The sequence below is a fragment of the Glycine soja genome, chromosome 6 (assembly GCF_004193775.1).
Source record: "Glycine soja cultivar W05 chromosome 6, ASM419377v2, whole genome shotgun sequence".
NCBI lineage: Eukaryota > Viridiplantae > Streptophyta > Magnoliopsida > Fabales > Fabaceae > Glycine > Glycine soja.
In genome coordinates, this window is record NC_041007.1 from 21,657,666 (window position 1) to 21,677,844 (window position 20,179).

At 29.6% G+C, this 20,179-nt stretch overlaps 2 long non-coding RNA genes across 3 annotated transcripts; both read right to left on the minus strand.

Annotated features, from left to right (window-relative positions):
• Positions 1-3,473: 3,473 nt before the first annotated feature.
• LOC114416698 lies at positions 3,474-8,840 on the minus strand. Of its 2 annotated transcripts, none has more exons than XR_003667553.1 (8): positions 8,641-8,840; positions 7,815-7,928; positions 7,516-7,707; positions 5,809-5,917; positions 5,253-5,353; positions 4,143-4,196; positions 3,957-4,040; positions 3,474-3,872 (listed from the first exon to the last, which is right to left on the minus strand). It is a non-coding gene; the product is annotated as an uncharacterized LOC114416698 (long non-coding RNA). The 2 variants fall into 2 exon arrangements; XR_003667552.1 differs by having other exon boundaries at positions 5,809-5,914; positions 8,641-8,838.
• Positions 8,841-19,713: 10,873 nt separating this feature from the next.
• Positions 19,714-20,179, minus strand: LOC114414118. Its single transcript, XR_003667122.1, has 3 exons — positions 20,071-20,179; positions 19,908-19,981; positions 19,714-19,736 (listed from the first exon to the last, which is right to left on the minus strand). It is a non-coding gene; the product is annotated as an uncharacterized LOC114414118 (long non-coding RNA).

Sequence of the window (20,179 nt, forward strand, 5' to 3'; positions counted from 1 at the left end):
ATTAAAATTCACATTTAACATATCCTTTAGTGATACTTATAATCAAACTGCAAATGTGTTTTTTATTTTTTTATTTTTGATAAAGGAGCGTTGTTTCTTGGAAGGAATCTGTATTTGACTCTATCCTTCTTCTTTTAAAGGTATTTTTTGTAAGGATGTCTTCTACTATAGGCTCATACGTTACAACAGTACAAGAGATATGTAAATCCTTTTCATTTTCTTAACGTAATATATTTGTCTTTCAAAAAAAAAGTCTGGCTAAAATATTTTAGAAATTAGATATTAAAATGAAACTGTCCAAATATATATATATATATATATATATATATATATATATATATATATATATATATATAGAGCAAGTTTATTTAAATTTAAAAAAACAATTTAAATAGTCAATTTAAAAAACAAAAAAAAATATTTATTTTTATTAAAATATTTTTTTAAAAAAATTAAACTTAAACAAACGGAAATTATATGTACAGGATTATTCAGGAAAAAAAATGTATAAGAACATTCTCATTTATGTGGCTCATTTTCACACATCTTGTATTGTAGGGTAGTCATCATTTTAATATATTATTCGTTCAATTATAATTTTAGTTTTTTTAATTTTTAAAATTTATAATTTTAATTTTTTTTATTTTAATTGTAACATTTAATCTTTAAAATTTTCTAAATAAACTTACATAAAATTATGCTTATACTATCCAAAATAGCTAAGTGGTACCGTGTTGTATTAATAATCATATTTGGTCTAATACAACGTGCCAAACGAGTCCCAAAGGATAAAGATCAATTAATATGATCCTTGAGTAATTAGATATTTTTTTTTACAATGAAACTACTTTTTTAAGAAAGAAAAAATGAAAAATAAAAATGCCTCAGTGACAACTAAAGCAGAGTTTTTTTAGTTTGACAATGAAATATAATGCGGATAGTGTACCTTAGGTTGACACAAACGATAATAACGAGTCAACATGCTTTTAACATTATGTTCACCTAGACACTGAATTAGCGTTGCCTTTTCTCTTAAGAAACATCATCTTTCAATAGAGTCCGACCAAAGTGATTCTATTCCATCCTCCACTCTATTATTCTTTAGAATTCAGATGCTATATGCATGAATATTTATTCTTATCTACGGTCAAACTAATGTTCTGATCGATCCTGTGGGCATGGTACCTAAACAGTAACGGATCCAAAAATCTTATAAAGGGAATTTTTTTTATAATTATTTAAATGTCTTACTTTTAAAGAAAATTATTATTTTTATACATAAAATTAATATTAATATTTATATTAAATGATAATAACAACAAATACACAATTAGTTTTACACAATTTTATATTAGTTATCACTTTACACATTATAATAAAAATAACAAATACAACTAATTTTACACTAATTAATTTTAATCATTATTATAATAACGACATACAATTTTATAAAAACATACATAAAAATTAATTTTATATAATTTTATACTAATTAATTTTAAAATATGTATATACTAAATCCGTCTCTGCCACTAAAGATACACTCATTTCGCTTTGCCATATTGTCCTTCTTCTGCTTTATCTGATATTTGTTTTGAAATTAATATGTAGATTATAAGCATTTATGTTATCTCTTGAGAAAGACGAATTTGTCTCTTCGGTAGCAAAGATTATAAATTTATAACCTTTTGGAAGTTAATGTGGGTACCCTTTTATTAACATAGTTATAGTTTAAATGATTTGGTAAAACTATCCTCATATGTATTGTGTAGTTTATGTTTAAAGAAAGAAGCAGTTCGAAATTGAATTGATCATATTTTCTTCAGCATAAAATGAATGATTAATGCCATCAAGATTGTGACTTGGCAGTGACTCAATCCTAAAGACATGTTTCTAATATTAATCAATGTGGATTAATTATTAATGCATTCTTTTTTAAAATGTAAAACTATAAATAAGAAGGCAAAAATCAAATAGCATGAAAATATTGGTATTTGGTGACATTCAAAAATGAGATAATCCGTCTCCTCCTAAACTTTTGATTAAGAAACAAAAAAATGGTTGAGATCAAAAGGACAAGAATCTATCCTTTTCTTAAACTGGAATTTGGGCGAACAATCCAGTTTGTATTATTTCTAATCAACGTATCTATTTTTAGTGATTCTCATCTCGCCTACAAATATATTCTTCAACCGATAAACGTACTTTTCATTTGCCTTTAACAAGAGGAAAAAAATAAATAATAATATAAATGAGTTTCAAGAAATCTCTGCAAGTCCTTTTACGTAAACTCTTTTTATATAGTTTTGAAATATATGTCTTAGATTGACATGTTGGTATATTGAAAATGAATGCAACTCATATATACTACAAGAAAAATGACATATACCTACGGACAAAAACTGTCACTATAAATAAAAAATCCGTAGGTAAATATATGATAGACTTTGTCCTACGGACGTTTCTTCTGTCAACTTTGAGGGGGGTATAATGACAGTTAATTGTCTGTCACTATAGATTTTACCTACTATGTATAGTGTGTAAGTAAAAGTCATTAACTTTTACTTACATTTCCTAACTGTAGTTAAAAAGTCTTTAATATGTATCTATCATCTTCAATTGTAGGTAAAACTCATTAACTTCTATTACATTTCCTAACTGTAGGTAAAAGTCTTTAATATGAACATCATTTGAGACTGCAAGAACCTTCTTTCCCATTAACCGATGCCACAAAATTGCACTATGTTTAGAAACAAGGCCAGAACCTAGGATTAGATATGTTCAAACATGATGTAATAATCACTAGAAATCTTCAAGGAAAAAAAGTATTTGTACTTGGTGGACAGGCATATAATTTAAGGTAACAGAGAAAAGGGGGATAAAGTACGAGATTCATTAATTAAAAGACAATAAAAATTAGGGGCTGAATTAGTTTATTTAAGGTAATTATTGTGTCTTTATTAAATTATAGTTTTCTGAAGAAACAAATTGTTATTTTTTCTATAAAAAAAACTACATCATTATGTTAAGTGTGATAAAATTACAAAAATATTGACAGAATTAACACGAGGGTTTTTTATTTTAATTTCAAGGTACAAGTATATATGTTCAATAATGAAGACTACTAAAATAATTTTTAAATTTTTTATAATCTCAAAAAAGGAAAATAAAAACTTTGAAGGAAAAATATACTCCCATCAATTCCATCAAGGAACGGGTGATCCAAACAAAGTCATATCTCATTAAGTGTATATGTTGGAGCTCTGGATATATTTTAAAAATAACCCTTTTGAAAAATAAACTATTTTTTTTAATTACAAAACAAAAGAATCCAAACACTCATCAGTATTTTTTATGTGCAATTCATAAAGAATTCTTTTTTTTTTTATCAAGTTCACAAAGAATTATGTTATCTATATAACGACTCATTTAATAATGTATACAATAATTTTTTTACTTTGAAAGAAGCAATATAAGAAAAATTATTACTTTGAAAAGAGAACAACAAATTCATTCACGTGCTCACTATGTCCCTAAGGGAAGTAAAACACAAGGCTCCCAACCTAGGGTAATGACACAAGAGGCCCTACACAAGCATGTCATAACTCTGAATTCAAAGTCTTTCTGACCCCTGAAAATTTTTTAGTAGCATCACACAAGCATATCATTAAAATGCAAGAGGGAATAGTAAGTTGTCGAGCTATCCAAACCAGTAGATATTTCATTAAAATTCAAAGAGATGATTGTTGTTCCTTTGAGAATGTGAACACATTGCTTGAGCGAGTTTAGAATTTGGTAAGTTGTCGAGCTATCCAAACCAGTAGATATTTCATCCATGAATTAAGCATTAGCTAGTCCAACCAGCATCTCCCCTGCATTTAAAAATTTATAATTATTAAAGTTCACACAGATAATCATTTTATTGGGTTTCAGGATTGAAATCAGATTTGTTTTACATGTTGTAACACGTTTCCTTTGTCCACCAGATATCCCCCTTAACATTGCATTTCCTACAATAGTATCAGCACAGACCTCCAGTCCTAAAATATGCAAATGTAAAGCAAATAAACATGAGACATTAAGACCAAATGTTGTAATGGATTCATGATGATTGGGGAAGGTTTAGAAAGTACAGATTTTACCCTTAAGACATAATCTGTCATCAAATTTTCCTTCTCTCCTTTAGTTGCTAAAGCCTGAGCATTAAGAGTCAAAAGGACAACCACTTAATCTCGGTATAGAAAAATGAAATGGCTGATGCACCTATAACTACATGCTAATGTAACTGTTAGAATTGATGGCCCAAATTTTTGGCTTGGCCTGAAAACTTGCCATCCAACCAATTTGGTGATTAAATATTTTTGAGAATTTTTTTTGTGATCGTGCTATGATTTATATGAAATAATATAACAGGGCTGCTACAAATACTCTCTGTGTATATATTTGATACCAATTTTTAACATAGTGAACTGTTTCTCCTCTACCCTTTATTTTTTTGCCTGCAAAGAGTTTTCCACGTTAAATATGTGTGTTCATTCTTCTACTTTCTAGATCTCTTCTGCTTATTATTTCTAAAATATAGTAACTGAAATTTTTATTCACTGCTTTTGTTTGTGATTACAACTAAATATTACTTACTTTTTCCTTCATAACAAATTTCTTTTGGATGAGAAACTTTGACATGAATAGAAAGAAGTTGAAGAAGAAAGGAATATCCATAATTGAACAGGTATACTAAAAAAATAAATTTCAGTAGAAAGTCACTTCACCCTTCTCAGTAGAATTTAGAGTTCCAACCCGTGTCCAAGTTACAACTAGTACCAAGTTTTAGCTTTGAAGTTACACTTATTTCCAGCACAAGGGAAAAAAAGCAAATTAATGGAAATTGCTAATTAAGTTTGAGATTCTTTTACTTACATGGATACCTGAAACTTATTAAACTTAATTAGAATCCACTGGAACTTAATTACAATATTGTGAATATTTTTATAATATCATCAAATATATAAAAATAAAATAAACTTGAGATGCAAAAAGTTAGTTTTCCATATAAAGAAACGGAGTGGAGGGAAATTATTATTATTTTACAAGTTCCAGTTTCAATAACTTATTGACAGTTATAAGTTCAACTTCAAGAAGTAACTAAGTGTTTTATAGCTTTTATTAGAATGACTATTAGTATCGTAGCTTCCAACGAAACCTTTTCCTAATTCACTAGTATCCAAAACAGAGTCATCACAATTATTACTCACCTTGCTACCAAATGTGGATGAAAGAGAACCTGAGTAGTTAACATCACTAAATGTGGACCATTGCGGCCGATCAACTCCTTCCGACTTTTGTTGACATAAACCTGCAGGGGGGAATAAAGAATCAGGTTCTAATAGATTTATTACCTCTTGCTAGTTGAGAATTTATCATGTATCAAATCTAACAAATACAAAATTTTGTCCTTGGGTTCGAATGCATAACAAGACCAATGCTCCTCAAACAAAGTTGGTACATGATGTTTGACTAGAAATCATTTCTAATAAAATTGTAGTTCTAAAATCATGTTTTAAGACATGATTTACCTATAACTTGTAATATTTTTAAAAAATTATATTTTTTTAATCGGGTTGAAAAATTGTCCATCCCATTTATAATTATTACTAGTTGCTAGTTAACATGCATATTAATTTACTTTAATATATTGAGACATGAAAGAGGACACTCAAATGCATTAAATATCTTACCAAAGTAGTAATAAAAAAAGAAGCTACATCATCAGCTCTTGAAAAACTATTTGATTAGCAATGAGATTCTTACCTTGCAGACATGAAAGCCATCCCTAAACCTGATCCATTGTGACATCTACATGCCGTATCATTGCAAACCTGATCTTAGTAAACCTTCTAGAATCTCAGGACTTAAGCTGCTAGGGAATATATAGGCCACAGTGAGAGATAAAAAATCATCACACTAAGCTCGACTTCGTAATTCACACATATCTAAGAAATCTTGAGTGTCAAAAAAATAATGAATCTACATAATTAAACCATAAACTAGGACACATCCAGAATAAAAAGGTTATTATTATATAACAAAAGAATGACATCAAGTATCAAAATTTGCAAATGTATGCATCATTACATCTTGTAACTAGATTTTCATAAGCATTTATTTTTATTTGTATAGGTACCAGCATTCAAACCCAAAACAGGATCAAGATTCTTTTCTTTAGTGTTAATCTCTTTTTCTGTTACAACAGAAGTGAACAAAAAAAAAAACTTCCACAGTGAAACAATAGCTGGCTATCGATCATTTCCATTGTCACCATCACCTTCACACAATATTAATATTTCTCTAATATATTTATAATCTTTTATTCCAAAAAGAACCACATTGTAAGAATAATGTTAGTTATAAATTGATAAAAAAAAAACCCAAGTGCATAACCTGCTGAGTCAACAAGTCACTGGCTCAACCTCTAAACCTGTAGAATCAAATGGGATCACATTGGATCTATGACATGGTTGATTCATTTAGTGATTTAAATTGATTAGTTGATTGATTACCAAGCCAATCTGATTCGAGTTTGATAGAACAGGTAATAACTCTAATGTTTAAAGCATGTTTCACAACTATTATTTCTCCAATTTCAATTGTTTTCATGAAGGAAAAAACTCAGGTAGCAGAGAATTGAAAGCATAATAATATAATTAGTATTATTGTTGTTGTGGTGGTGATGGTAGACAATATTTTGGTAACTAAGCACTTAACTTGTTAGCCATAATATCTTTTTTGAGGTTACTTAATTAACCAGTTAATTAACCATAATATCAGCAGAACAATATTTTGGTTTTTTTGTAAATCCTTTACATATGCAGAGGTATAGTGTGTGGTCAAAAACAGAAAGGTGTCTCATTCAAGCTGCTCTTAAGTATGGATTTATGAACTTGCTAACCAAATAAGAGAGGACAATGATTTTGAGCATTTACAAATGATAGAAACATGAAAGTTGTTTTTACTAAAAATGGGTCAATTAAGTTTTAATCACCAATTGGATTTTAAAGAGGACTGTTTTAAACAAAGATTAAGAAATAGAATTGCATCAAATGTTTGGAAAGTAAAATTCAATTAAAAAACCATAAAAGAAAAGAACAAGCCTACTCTATAGACACTTGATAGCAAGGATAAAATCCTAACGTGAAAAGGCTTATAAAAATTTTAATGTACCTGCTCAATGAAGCTGCCATGGTTACAAAAAGAACAGTCAACAACAAACCTTAAGGAAGAATAATAAGCTAGACAAAAAAATAATTTCTTATTATCACCTTTAAGCAATTATAAATTCTAGGTGGAAATTGAAACAGACTGGCTTGGCATGAGTTATACATTTTAATAATTATCTAATTCTACAAAGTATTGGTCATCTCTGATGTGTGCTACTGCTAGTATCAACTTTAATCCCCAAAAGAGCCTTTAACAGGGAATTTTGCTATATGAGTATATATCTACAAGCTATTTGATTACCTTCATGTGAGTAATATGCTATAAACTTAGTATTTATCAGGTATTGTGGGCATCTAGTTAGCTTCAGATTCTATAGCTGCAGGACCCTTCACACTCATAACCAGCACATATAAAATAGTCCTTCAAGTGATCCAAGCCATGCACCCTGAGATGAGTCACGCTTGTATTGGTTTTCCTCTTCTGCTTTAAAACCTATACAATCAAATAATACACTTTAAGATTAGCAACCATCTGAAAACCAAAATATAGGAGAATTTTTAAAATTGAAAGCAGAAAGGCTGAGAGGATATCATGCTTACTATGTCCATATGTTTTATAGCACACAATGAAGATAACTGAATCAGAGAACTTGTCCTCAAAAAGCAGTTCACCAGACTTGATACTCCATAACCTTAGCTTGCAATCCTCTCCACCTGAGATGACAAAGACAAATTTTTTTTTACGAGGGGATAAGGATGAAATGAAATTTTTTTCTAAAGAGAGCAGTGATCTACTATGTGGATGCAAGTTGGAACCCGAACTGCAATCATCATATCTGAACCAATTAGACAAGACATTAACTGCTTTCAACAAGGATGAAGAAACACTATAGGCTCAGAACCTAATCATCAAAAACTTATCTAATTCATCTTATCGACATTTTACGTGTTCCATAATCCATATAACCAACATTAGACTCAAGAAGCCAACAATGCAACTAAGTTCACACCTCCTAAGTCTCAAACCATAATTACATTAAACATTTCAAGCCACACGTCATAAAATCACACTTAAACGCAGGATCAGTTAGCACGAACTGTTGAACATAAAAGATCCAATATCCGAATCAACGACACTATCTCGTCAACGAATCCGCGCACCAGCAATGGATTCCTTCAAATCTGCATTCAACATTGAATCCTACAGTGCTGTATTTTCGTCATTCCTAGACGCCCACACTCAATTCAACTAACACTCGAACGAAATAACAGACTAATACAAGGTATGCAGTAACGCAGGCATGCACAAACACGAAAACTCCACACTCAACTCAAAGAACACCTCAAACACAAAATCGAAGAAGAAAAGAAGCGAAGGAAAATCGGAATCTAGAGGAAGCGAGGTTGGATCTGAAAGAAAACTTACATCGCGGAATTGGAGAAGGCTGAGTTCGCCTAAATAGGAGATGGCGTGGTGCATGGACTCGATGGGGATGATGAGCTGAACGAAGGTCATCTTCTCCGATCGCATCAGATCCATCGGCGGCAAGTTATCAATGAACTGCTCCATTTTCTTGATCGAGAAAATGGATCTTTCTCTAGATCTGAACGCATTTTTTATTTTTTCTAGCCACGAGGGAATAAGGATGAAATGAATTTTTTTTTTTACTGTTACCTACACTGTGACAAACAATTGTAGGAATAAGTATTTTTTTTTACTTTTACCTACACTAATTTATGTGTGTAGGCAAAAGTTTCTGTAGGTGTATGTCATTTTTTTTTGTAGTGATATGGGTAGTATACTAATATTAGGAATTGATTTCTTGTAATTGTTACAAGTTTAGAAAATTAGATTTTAATTTGTATAATTGACTTTTAATGGAGGAGTCAATATAAGGACAATTTATGTTTTTGCAATTCGCAAGGGGGTCATTTGCCTGGCCTGTAAAATGTTTATGATGATGCTTCCACTACTATAAAAGGGTGTTTTTACGACGTTGTTTCTAAGACGGTTCTAAAGGACCGTATTAGAATAGGAGGCGGTGGCAATTTTGTAATTCAGGGGAGAAATATTGATTTTTACGTCGCACATTCTAAGGTGGTTACAAAGAACCGTCTTAGAATGTAACCTAGTGGCAATGTTGTAATTAACATAAATAAGACTACGACGGCTATCGCGTAAGCCCGTCTTTGTATACTGTAATGTGTTTTGACCAATAAATTACCTAACCCTAATCGTGTTGGTGCTTGCGCTTTCGCTCATCACGCATTCATTCTCGCTATTCGTCCTCTTCGGTCTCCTCGCGTCGTGGTCGTTCCTTTATCTCTTTCGCCCTTCGGATCAGCCTGTCGTCCTCTTCGGACGCACCTTTGTCATTTTGCTCACCAGTGTTGGATCCTTGTTGATCTCTGCCCTCATGGTTGGATTGGCGATCGTGTGCGCTTACGGGGCTTTTCGCGTTCCCGAGGATCTGTTTCTCGACGATCAGGAGCCTAACAGCTCCGGATTCCTCTCGTTCCTCGGCAGCGCCGCCACTTCTGCCGCCGCAGCGGCAGTCGCGCGCGTGTAAACGGCGGGATCTGGATGGCCTGTCTGTTTGGTGGATTCTTCTTAGGTTGGTTCGGCCTTTTTAGTTGTAATATGTTGAATTGAAATTGTTGCGATATTCTTTGTCTTTTGAGATCCAAAGCGAATTGCTTAGGGTTTAGTTCTGTTACTACGTTTGTTTTACACCAAGATATTATTGTGCTATTAAACCTCAAGTAATGCAGCAGCTTAGTCATTGATTTTGCTTCTGAAATTGTTTGTCATTTTCGGTAGATTTGTATGTGTATTTTTTATTCCATTGTCGTAATGGTACGTTTTAATAGTTGGAATTGGACTAGAGATTCAGAGAATGAGACTGGATTTTCAATTAAACTAAAATATACTCTATTTTGATTGAGATGTAGTATACATAAATTGATAATTTTCTTTAGATGTTTAATCATTAATGGGACAAAATTTAAGTGTTTTTAGTGCCATTTTGGTTTTGGTTTGTGCCATTTTGGTTATGTTTTCAACTATCATTTCTTCATTGATTATAATAAAGTATGAAGTTTCACGGAAGAAAGCAACAAGAAATGGTAACAAGGAAGAAGAGAAAGAAACATCATTGACTTTGTACGAGGATGAAATTTGGAGGCCTTGTTTGAAAGGAATCAACTGTGTCTGGTTGCTCAGGTTTAGAGTTTTTGCCTTTGCTGCGCTTTTGGTGCTTCTCATACTCATTGCTACTGAGGATGGAGGAAGCATTTTCTTCTTTTACACTTAGTGAGTTTTCATTCCCTTTTGAATTTCCTTATGTCAAAATTTGAATGTTGTTGAAATGAGTATTATACGGATAGGGTCTCTCTGCATATCTATGACTACAGTCCAGTTACTATAAAGTTCTCAATAAACACTTACCAGAAAAAAAGAAGAAAACTAGAAGTTAAAATAAATCAAACTTGTAAATTAAAATTAATTTATGCATCTTAACTTTTTTCTATTGTGCTAGAGAAGTTTGATTCGAAACTAGGCCAATACGTGTGTATAGTTCTGTTTTAACTTTTAAGAGTCATCCTGCCTTGTTGGTATGGAACATGAAATAAGTCTGGCTGGAACACGAATTTGCAAGCTTATTAAACTTTAAACAGAGTTAATTATTCTCAAACCAAAACGAATTCTAGCAGATTGTTCTAGAGGACCTAGGGATAATTCTAGCATATTGTTCTTCTGGTTTTAACTGTGAGGTCAATGTTCTCCCATACATAATATTTAGAGGCTATAAGATGTTAAATTTTATTGGACCAATTGACAAATTCTTGGTATGCTTGGTTAGGGATAATTCTAGCAGATTGTTCTGGTTTCAAGTGTGAGGTCAAAGTTCCCCATACATAATATTTAGAGGCTATAAGATGTTAAATTTTATTGGACCAATTGACAAATTCTTGGCATGCTTGGTTTGTAATGAATCAAGACAAATTCTGATGGCAGTGAAATTTTACTTCCACTATGTTGAGATAGTCAAGCTAGACAGTTGATTCTGGATTGGGTCTCAACTCTTCTACCTTTTATTTTTCATATTTCTAAAAAAGTAAAGAAAAGAATAACAATCTAATTTTGTGTACTGTTTTTTTTTTCTGTGTACAAAATTTCTCAGTAATTTTTCACTATTCACTAGTAATCTTTGAAAATCTTTGCTAAACCATCAATTATTAAATATTAGAGTCTTGTCTTCCATCAAGTTGATGTATTATAACATATAAATGGTTAACAATTAATACTTTTTCAACACAACTTTTATTTACTAAGATTTATTGAAGCTCACAAGATGACGCAAATATTACTCTTTATTTAATAAGTCTTATGCACTCTAATAAAGCATGAATACATCATTTTGTGACTAGTACTTGTAATGGATTTATTTAGGTACTTATAAGAATATGTATTTTTTTTTATAAATAAGTTTTTTTTAGTAATTTTTTTCATTTTTAAATTTTTATTGAAGTAGTATTTTTTAACCCGTTAATTATTAACTAATTTTAAAGTTTTTATATTTTATCCTTTTTTATCCTAACAATATTTATTAAAATTTCTTATTATCTTTTTTTATAAATAAAACAAAGTTTCCTTATTTATTTGTTTTTTTTCACTCATTCCACCTACACATTTTTATATTACACTATTCATTTTAACTATTAAAGTATTTATAATATTTAATTTATTAAAGGATATCAATTACGGGGGAAAAATTTACACTATTCATTTTAACTATATTAATCAATTTTTTAAAGGATATAAATTAGCTAAAAAGATCTTATATTTATTATATATATATATATATATTAATTTTATATTTAACATACTAGTATCCCTTAATTTTCTATGTGGTAGAGTGTACAACAATTTACAGCAATTGGTTATAATAGGAAATTTCAATAAGGCTGAGTTTCTCTTATAGATTCAATATTCTGATGGTTCCTGTTGAGGGATTTTTATATCCGATGTCATCATTGTCATATAACCTTAAAGAGATAAACTTATTATTGTTGAAGAGCTAATGGATCACACTTTTTTTTTTGTGTGTGGATACACTCATATATGAATCAAATCAAATATGTATAAAATGTATAAACATACATTCATATAAATGTAGAAAATATGGTTTGGCCCATGATTTTTTTTTGTGTGTGGGTAATTTTATGATATTTTTAAAGTTGGGGGTAGGCTTAGCAATCCCCTCCAATGTCCTTTATTTTTGCCCATGATTTTTTATTTGGCCCATAATAAGCACTGAGGGACTATAGTCTATGGATGGGCTGCATGCCCAGACTATTGAAAAACCACAGAACCAATATTAAAATAACTAGTAAAAAAAAATCAGAGATATCAGCCAAAAATTGATTCACAAGGTAATAAAAAATATTTAGTATGATATCATTTTAATTTTAAAAAAAAATAAAAATTTATTTAAGGTATTTCGTAATATCTTTTTTAGAAGTGAATTTGTTATTATTCATGAATATTTTTGTATATCATTGAAACTTAAGTTTAAGTATATATTATGATATATTTAATTTAAATTTTTGTGTATTTTGAATGTTAAGCAGTGGTGTTTTATTTTTATTTATTAGATTTATAAAATTATGATATTATATATTTCATAGAAATGTTCGTGTTAATTAATGACATTCTATTTTGGGGTACATGGCTTTACCAACAATATCTAACTGAGATTTTATTTGTAACAAAAATTCTGGCAGCCTAAAAAAGTATTAGATATAGTATCAACAACTATTAAAATGAAATATTATTCATCTTAAATTTTTTTACTTGCTAAACTCATTATTAATATTTTATAATAAAGACTATTTAAGAGAAAGTGGAGTGAGAAGAATTTTAGTGCCCCACTCAACCTTGTTGGATGTTAAGAATTTCAATATCAACAGATTATGAATATAATAATTATAGCAAGAATACTAAAAGAGTAGTAGTAAAGTCACGTTAGACAAAGAAAATGTAGCAATATTTCACAAAAGACATACTTGGTATTTCACCATATATACTATTGGTATTTTTTTAATTAATTAAGTTAATACGTGTATCAAAGTTAATTTATTCTAATGGATTATTCCACCTTTTGATACAATCTTTCATAGGAATAAGAACACAATGTTTATAGGGATGAATGGAAAAGATGGGTGATGCGCAAGGACATTGATCGTCCAATGGCAAGAGAAGAATGTTGCATAGTAGGTTCTCTTTTTTTTCCTTTGTTTAAAATATAAGATTCATTTTCCCATTTCTTTATTTAAATAGTAGTTTCTGTTCTAATTGGAAGGTTATTTTTTAAATATATTTTTGGTGAAATTTTATAAAATTCATTTGATAATTACATTGTTTAGTTAGCAAAAACATTATAGCATACTCAAATTTAACAAATTGTAAGTTCAAACTTTTTGAGTTGGAACATGCCTTGGACTATTTTTTTGCAATCACTCCCATTCTCTTTATTAATGTTTAATATTATATATTAAAGGTTCGGCTCATCCAGCGCTGCTTGACTATTTGGTATTTAAATAGGAAGCAGAAAAGCTTAAAGTAGCTTTGGAAAGTGAAGTCTTGAAGAAGATTGAGGTAAATTGGGCGTATATTGTAGTTAGGAAGTGGCCATCAAAAGACAAGGTAAATTGTGATAAATCATCGGTCTTCCACTCTTTCCACTGTTTTTGAATTACTATACATAGACTAGTCATTCTAGACAAGAAATAGGAACTTTTTTGAAGCATTTTCTTGAAACTTGAATTATTTAGGTTCCACTATTTCTATCTCTGATATCCCAATTATAACCTAACAGTGTTTTTTATACATTTTATTTTGTTTTCCTGTTTTTAATTCATAAGGAAGTGCAAGTGAATCTGAAGATGACAATGAGAGAAATGATGTTGTAGAGGAAGAAACAGATGATGATGACAATGCCTTTTTTGATACTCATGATTGGTACAACAGTAGCTACAAGGTAACACTTTATATTATGCTTGTATTTTAATAATTTTTATTAAATATATATTAATTTGATGAATAATTTTCGTCAAATATATCATACATATGTTCTAGACACTATAGAGCACCTGAGCTCATATTTGGCACAACTGAATATACTTCAGCCATTGACATCTGGTTGATCTGTTGGATGTGTTTTAGTTGAGCTGCTGCTTAATTGGACAGGTTGATGGTTGTCCATGTGATCTGTTTCTCTCTTTTTTTTTTGTTTAGTATATTTAATTACAAATTATATTTTCTTTTTACAGTCTCTCTGTTCCCTAGTGAGAGTGGAGTTGATCAACTTATTGAATTGGCCTATTTGAAGACTTGATCAAATATTAAAAACATGATCACTGGTAAATGTTAAAAACATTTTTCTACAAACATTGGGTATATTATTTTCTCACATTAGCTTTGCCTATATTAATTGCCTTCCAAGTTTAATTTGCTTTCACTTGTTTTTCTATTTTTTTCAAATTTTTTATTGGTTACTCCCTTGTGGTTTAATGGTGGCCTTGTTTTCCTACTCAATCTATCCATCTATCTTTCTTCAAACTTTTTTTTAATTGAAGGAAAAATCTATCATATCTCCTTTGTACTTACTGGAGTTTTTTTTTTCCTTTGATGTCCTTGTTTACGGTTTAACTAATCTTCATTTAGGTTTTTCTGCTTTTCTAAGTTTGTTGTTGTTTGGTCACTATGATTTGATTTTCAGCTAAAAAAGTTCAATTTTTAACAATTGGGTACACGTGAATTTGCGTTTTTTTTTTTTGCTCTCATTTATGATGTTTTCCTCCTCCTTTTTAGTAATGAACAATCAGAAAAACTATTTCTTTGAAGCTGGTTAATCTTGTTTTTTTGTATGAGTTAATGCACCATGAATTGCTTGTGGATTTGACCTATAATTGTTTTGATAGGTTTGAATTGGAATTCTTATATCGGCTAATAAATCCATAATATCATTTTTTTTCCAGTGGACCAACAGCTTGCAACTACCATTTCGTCTTCGGCCTTCAAAAAATTGTTGTTTGGGCTGCAAGATTGATCTCATTCATGTAAGTCATGTCAATTCATTTGCTTCAAAATTCTTGAATTTTTTTTATTAATCTCGTATATTATTATTTAGTTTTTATCAATCTATATAAATTAATTTTTAAGATTTTAACCTTTTTTTTCACTTAACATATCTTTGATATCATTGGCTTTGTCTATCAATACCTTAAGTTGTTGCGTGAAGATACTCCACCAGAATGGATATTTAAGGAAATTCAAAATATTGGAAACATAGATTTCAGATTTGTGGAAGAGCAGCCTCCACATGATTATTCTGTTGAGCTTGCAGGTTTGTAATTTATTTTCTTGAAGTTTCCTTGGCAAACATAGACTCAAACTTTTTTTTTCTTGGCTTATATTAGAGTAGACCATGATGATACCATAATCATACATCAAATCCACTCTCAATTTGAAGCATGATGATACCATAATATTGTATTGTATTGTAATGGATATATATATATATATATATATATATATATATATATATATATATATATATATATATATATATATACACACACATATATATTGATTTTTTCACACTTGTTGTAGTTAAATGATTTTATTTATGTTGAAAATGAAAATGATTATGATAGTTTTGGTTCCTATCAATGTTGAAAATGATTAAAGATACAATAGACAAAAAAAAAATATAAACAAAAAAAGTCGCGAATATGACGTTTAGTATGTTTGATTTACTACGCCGGTTATGTAATAACCGTCTTAGTATATTGGACATACTACGTCGTAGAAGGCCATTGCCTACAGGCACATATAAAGACGGTCCCTCCCAACCCGTCGTTGTTGGCAGAACTTTCTAAGACGGTTATACGGTAATCGTTGTAGAAAATAAGGTTAGCATATAGGTATACTAAGACGGTTAAGCTAACAACTGTCATAGATTGGTCCGACATACTACGACGGTTATGTGGTAACCGTCGTAGAAAATAAGATGTACAACGATGATTCAAAAGCCCGTCTTTGTAACATTTTTGCCTTTCACGATGCCTTATTTTACGATGGTTCAAAACCCTCATAAAATAGGCATTTTAACCGACTTAAAAAGTAGTTTTTTCAGTAGTGTTCATTAATTCACACATTACTGAAAAGTTAAGATTAGAAAATTTTCATATATATATATATATATATATGTTATAAGATACTTTATATTTTTTACTTTGAAAGAAACTATGTGATATATACAGAGTTTGATAATAATTATTACAAGTTATGCTTTCACTTATTATATAATTTATCTTATTTATATCATGAACTAAGGTTCTAAATTTTTTACATGACATGTCCAAACTTTTTATGTCAAATTTATTTTTCATTTTCTTTGAAAACCAAACAAGTTACCTTTTGATTGTTTAAATCCACAATATCAATCTTATATAGATTATAGATTGATGTGTCTTTTAGTAGTAAAAAGGATAGTGTTATAATCTTTTTTTTTACTCTGTATGTATATTTGTTAAAGGATGTCATATACTCACTATAACAAAATTGACTTGTTTTTTTTTAAATAACAAAACTGACTTATACTAAGTAGGTTATATTTTGCTTATAAAAAGAAGTAGCTTATATTTTAATCTTTCAACACATAAAACATTGTCAATAAATAGTAGAGGTGGCTTACACTACTAAAAAAAAAGGCCTTTTACATCGGTTCTAATGACTTTTCTACATCAATTATGACGCGTGGTGGTAGTCCAATGTTGTCAAATAATGACATCGGTTGAAGGACCGTCTTTGAAGAACATTGGTACGAAGACGAGCATGGTACCAAACTCTTCTTAGAATGGGAATTGTTCTATATCGGTTGTGTAGGTACAACAAATGTAGAATGTTAGTTTTCTACATCGGTTCTGAGGGTGAAACCGATGTAGAATGAGACTTTTTATTATTATTTTTGCAAACTTTATAAACCCAGGTCAAATTTCAGCTATCAAATTAGTTAATGAATAAGTACAAGAAGCTATGTTGCTTATATGTAATACAATACAAATATAATGAATAAATACAAGAAGCTATATGTAATACAATACAAATATAATGAAATTCAATAAAATATTTTGAATAAGACAAATTTCCTAACCAACTGGGTGCTACACCTCCAGTTTCAATTGACATGACTATATAGTGGTCCCAACTAAGACCTGTAAATGAATACCAAGTCAAAAGAAAAAATATGGTAAAATGACAGCTAAATAACTTATAAGCATGAGAGTTGACTTGAAACTAACAGACTTGAAAAAGCACAACAATTACAGAGAAAATAACACATTAACCCTGTGTTTGGATGGGGGATTTAAAAATTACTTGGAAATTTAAATACACAACATTTTGATTGCCTTGATTTAAATTCCTTTCATTTGTAAATATTTTGTTTGGATGAGGCAATTCAATTTCTTGTATTTTAATTTTCTTGTTTGGACAAAGTAATTCAATTTCAATGAAATTTAAGTTCTCATTTTTAAATATTTATTTAAAAATTAAAATTTCAATATTGAATGAAAATAAATATGAGTCATTTTTTAAATAGTTAAATATTCAAAATAAATTTAATGTTATAAATATATAATAATAATTTTTTTAATATTTAATAGTTAAATAATCAAAATAATTGTAATGCTAAACAATTTTGAATCTTACACAATATTCTTGTAGTAACACACAAAAAAACTTGAATTAAATAATACTACAAAATTAAAAGATGAATGATATGTAATTCTTTATTCTTGCTGAAAAAATTAATTATCTAGTCTCTTAATAATTTTAAAAAACATATTAAAATTAAATAATTATGTAATTTAATGATATTTATCTCATACAAAATTCAAATGATATTAATTTTAACAGAAGAAAATACTTCAATCCATGTCAACACCTAAAATCATATATCATCAACATTGATATCACTTCACTTATAATATTCAATAATTCACAAATTATTTTACAAATTAGAGGATCCAAAACAAACAACATAATCAAACAATTTTAGAATAATAAACTTTTTTCTCTTGCTTTGTAAGAATGCAATTCCTCTCTATTCCTTGCTCACGATAACCTAACATAGAAGAAACAAGATAATATAGTCACAACAGGAAAGACAAATTACTACAGTGAAAATATCAAAGACAAATAACTATAGTGAAAATATCAGTTGAAGTAATTGCATTGTTAACTATGCTAGGATCCATTTCTTCTTAATCCAAATTGCATGATAATGATATACGATAATATTTTGAGATTTAAAACAAATATGTAGATAAAAGATGTAAATAAGCTCTAAATTTTAATGTCCATATTTTTCTACATTAGGCCTGTCCCAAGCAAGAGCCTAGAATATAAATTGGATGACAAGAAATGTCTCTTAACTATATATACACAACAAAAAAAGAAGTTTTTTTTTTCTTTTTGGGTTTGATTAGACCCCTGTAATCAAAATCTGTGGAGTATTCCCCAAGCTCAACACACATGTTTTGATTGAGAAGACACAAGTCCTAGAGCTAATGCCAATTAGAATTTCAAATAGTTCAAATAGAGGCATAAGGTTTTTCCCAAAATAAAAAGTAATGATGTAAATGTAGCTATAAAGTTGAGTATCATTTCCCACTACAAAGCAAAAGTGAAAATATAATTATTCAAGAATGGGGGTACAAAGGAACATTTCAACCAGACGAAGCTTACAAATTTATATGTTACAAACTTTGTATATAGTCCACCCCAAGAATTTCATCAAATATCTTATTTTTTATGTTTTAAAATTTAACCTGTGACATGCATTAACATGCCTTATAGTTTGAAATGTCATAGACACAAACAAACTGAATATCAAATTTGATAAATACCCAAACCCTTCCCCATCAAAGAACAAAAAGTAAAGAAGCTGATCTCAAATACAACAAGCACGCGGTTGAATCCTGTATAATCAAGAAGTACCTGATCTAGTGAGTTCCTCAGCTTACTCTCCATTTCTTCAATCATCCTTCCCATGTTACAAAGATGACCATCAGCAACTGATAGCTTCATACTAGTCTAAAATATAAGGAAAAACTAATTTTGGATTAAGAAAAAACTAAAAAAAAAAGTTGCCTCAAGCTAAAAAGCATATAGATATATGGACTTTATCAAACAAGAACCATGTAATTAATTCAATGTTCAATGAAGGTGCATTGTTCATTATGTGGCTTCTCAAGATAGAAAAAACTTAGCATGCAAGCATTAACTAAATGATCTAATTGCCAACAAGAACTAATTCTATCAAAACTTGCCTGATGTCTAATTGATCTAGATAAACTAAAAGTTCCTGATGACTCATTATTTGTAGTCAGAGTCAGCATAACTGTACTGGTTAACTGATAATTGGTGTTTTCTTCTTCCTCTGGTCCCACCTAAATTAACAAAAAAATGAGAGGACTAAGAATTAATGAAATAAACTTGCAAGAAAAGAATCAGAAAAATTAGAACTAAATACAGATATTTTAGTTTCCCAATCTATTGAAAGTCACTATTATACATATGCATTTATCATGTTTAATCTTATAAATGGAATGATACTTTACCTCTATAACATGTATAGCATCCCATGCACCTTCCTCTAAATATCCCCGTCGACCCTGCCCTGTCTTTGAGCCATCTTTAATCATGGAATTGCAAAAAATATCACATCAGAAAATAGGTCAAAAGGATGAGTAGCATTAGAGTTTACTCAAATAACAGCCCCACCTTTCTTTATTAAAAAGCAGGCTACGAAACCTTCATTATCATCTTCCCACATGTAAACTGATGAAATGCCACCTTCATAATACCTACGATATTATCCATTAATGGTGTA